Source organism: Suricata suricatta, chromosome 6, assembly GCF_006229205.1.
Source record: "Suricata suricatta isolate VVHF042 chromosome 6, meerkat_22Aug2017_6uvM2_HiC, whole genome shotgun sequence".
NCBI lineage: Eukaryota > Metazoa > Chordata > Mammalia > Carnivora > Herpestidae > Suricata > Suricata suricatta.
The window spans coordinates 33195029-33197782 of NC_043705.1; the positions used below are offsets into that span (position 1 = coordinate 33195029).

The 2754-nt window shown below is 54.2% G+C and overlaps 1 protein-coding gene across 5 annotated transcripts in view; it reads right to left on the minus strand.

Moving 5' to 3' along the window:
* The window catches only part of NR3C1 (nuclear receptor subfamily 3 group C member 1), a 117199-nt gene extending 115391 nt beyond the window's left edge, over positions 1 to 1808 (minus strand). For 2 of the 5 annotated variants that reach the window (XM_029942166.1, XM_029942163.1), the window contains exon 1: positions 165 to 422. The gene's annotated coding sequence lies outside the window, so the exon portion shown is untranslated. Of the gene's footprint in view, positions 1 to 164; positions 423 to 551; positions 658 to 1313 lie in introns of those variants that run through there. The other 3 variants (XM_029942167.1, XM_029942164.1, XM_029942170.1) reach the window with 3 other exon arrangements.
* Positions 1809 to 2754: the final 946 nt, after the last annotated feature.

The following is a 2754-nucleotide window of genomic DNA, read 5'->3' on the forward strand; positions in this document are numbered from 1 at the left end:
GGGCCCCTGCCACCCCGGCCCCGACGGCGCCTGCACGCCCCCGGACCCCGGCATTGCCCGGGCCTTAGCGGCCGGCCGCCGCCGCCCCCCTCCCCGAGCGCGCCGGACTTCTCCTCGCGCCCCCCACCCTCCCCGAAAACGGAGAGGCGGCGGCGGGGGCCGACCTGGTCTCTCTGGGGCGCGCTTGGGAGGGAAGCCGAGTTTCTCTAGTTTCTCTTCTCGCTGCCTCCTTCCCGCCCCTGCCCAGCTCCGCGACTCCCGACCCACTCCAGAGCTGGCCCTCTCCCTCGGCTGCAAGCGCAGTCAGCGCCTCTGTGGGTGACAGCGGGCTGTCTGGGGCGGGGCGCGGCCCGCAGCACGGCGGCGGGAGTGGTCCGCGCGGCCGACTCCGAGCCGAGTTGCGCGAAGTGTGTCACTTAGCACGGGGCTACGAGGGTAGCGAGGAAAAGGTGCCGCAGCGTCTCGACCGCGCTCGGGGCCGGACCGCCAGACACGCCCTCTGGGGAGGCTTAGGGAGGGGAGGGCGGAGGAGGGGATCGGTGCGTACATACTCTTGACTCGAGGGTAGTCGCGTGCCGGCAGGTCCCCCACCGCCGCAGCATCTGGGCGGCCCAGTCTGCAGCCGCCGCCGCCGTCGCGCTCTCCCACCGGGAGAGAAGTTGCAAAGCAGAACCCACCCTCCCCCGCGCTCCGTCCCCCACCCTCTTCCCCGAGTCTGCGAGGCGGCGGCGGCGGCGGCGGCAGAAGGAGGCGCCGCCTGCCAAGTTCAACCCCTCACCCCTCCCTCCCTGCTAGCGCGCTCACACTTGAAGGAAGTTGCACGCCAAATGCAAAATCTCCGGCGAGCTGAATTTCTTTGCACTTTTTATTATTATTTTTAAGGAAAGCAGGGGGTGGCAGACCTAAAAGCAAGTTGCAAGCGAAACAGTAAGTTGCTTGCAAAGTACTCCCTCCCTCCCCCGCAAACTCCTGACCTCTCTTTCCACCCCCTCCAAATTTCCAGTGGAGGCCCCTCACCCGAATCTTGACATTTGCTGCACTCCACTCAGTGCGTCTCCCACCCTTTCGTGTGCATGGGACCCCTAGCCTCCAAACGAAACAAAACACACGCAGCTTTAAAATGTCAGCATTTAACTCCCGCCAGCTGTTCCCGTTACGCGCCTCCCCCTCAGTCCGAGGGAAACACGTGGCCTGTCCCCTAGGAGAGGGGCGTGGGGCTAGGGGAGTCCGCGCGGGAGAAGCCCGCCCCAGCCCCGTCTCCCCAGCTCGCCGCGGCCGGAGGGCTTGGCCTTTGCCCGGACCGAGCTTCCTACCTTGTGCGACACACATTATGATTTTTGTGACTCGGGGAAAGGTGGTGCTGTGTTGCTTTAGGGTTTGGGGCGGTAACTTTTGCGCCCCCACAGGTGACAGCGCTTGCCAGCTCCTGACGGGGGCGGAGGCTGCCGCAGCTCCACCTAGTCCCGGCCCCGGCCTTTGGCGGCAGCCACTCACTCCTTAGGCAGCGCTCCGACGCTATCCTTGGCCGCCTCTGCTCTGACATCTTGAAAAGGATTGGGGAAGCGCGGCCGGAAGCCGTCCCCCGCCATATTGGTAAAGGACGGTGACGCCAGCCCGGCCTCGGGTCCACCATCTTTGCAAAGGTTCTAGGTCGCGGGCTCCCGAAGTCGCCTTTCCTAGAGTCTGCAGGGTAGAAACTGCCCCATGTGTTGTCCGTTGTGAAATGAGAGAACTTAGAATTTTAGTTGCTCGCCAGTTCGGAGACGATGTACTCGGGCTGCCTCCAGTTGATTCTGAGGCCGCCATCTTGGAAAAGTAAGAGCTGCTCTCTACCTCAGAAAAGAAAAAGGAACCAAAACCTTTGCCAACATAGAACCCTCAACACGTTGAATTTTTATCAAGGGTCCCAAGCAACCCAGTTGTTAACAGAAACCCCATCAGGATCCAGAAGAGACGACTCCTCTTTTCTTTACCCTTGGCACAAGTCTACTAGAGGGAGGTCCTTGACATGAGTGCTCAAGCGGACACATAATTTACTTCAAGAACTCTATTTTGCATACTTAGCCAGTTTTTCTACCTTACAAGCCTCAGTTACTAAAATTAAGGTGTCTTGCATGGATTGGGTCCCCAAAAGAACAATTTCATGGGGAAAAAAATCCAACACCCCAATTTAATATACATGTTTTTAAAGTGTGTTCAACTCATACCAATATGATTATCCTAATACATCTGTTTAAAAGTTATACTAGGAATTGTGTATATGAATACCTTATCAAAATAAAAGAATTTGTATATATACATATATAAATACACACATATATACATATACATATATGTGATGACACAGTAACAGTTATCTAATAGAATACTTCTCCACATTCCATAAACTGATTTCATAATTGAATCTCTGCTCTAAAAAAAATACACTTCATCTCTTACCTCTCTAAATTCGGGTTAGGTATTCTGTTTTTAAATAATACTCTATTGTACAGGAGTTCCTCTTTAACTTTCTCCCCCTTCATTTTGTCTGTAGGTCCAGCAGATTCTCATCTTGAAATGGAAAAGGACATTGTTTTAAGTTAAAAATTGCTATTGAAAACCCTTTCAATTGGGCAAAAGTGAAATTTTCAGCAGTTTAAATATGGCTGCTAATTTTTTAATTTCATAGAAAAATTCTGCATTCTTTAGATTTTCACAATCATCTGAAAGCACCCATAAACTGTGGACTAACCTAGTATCTGTTTTCACAGTTAG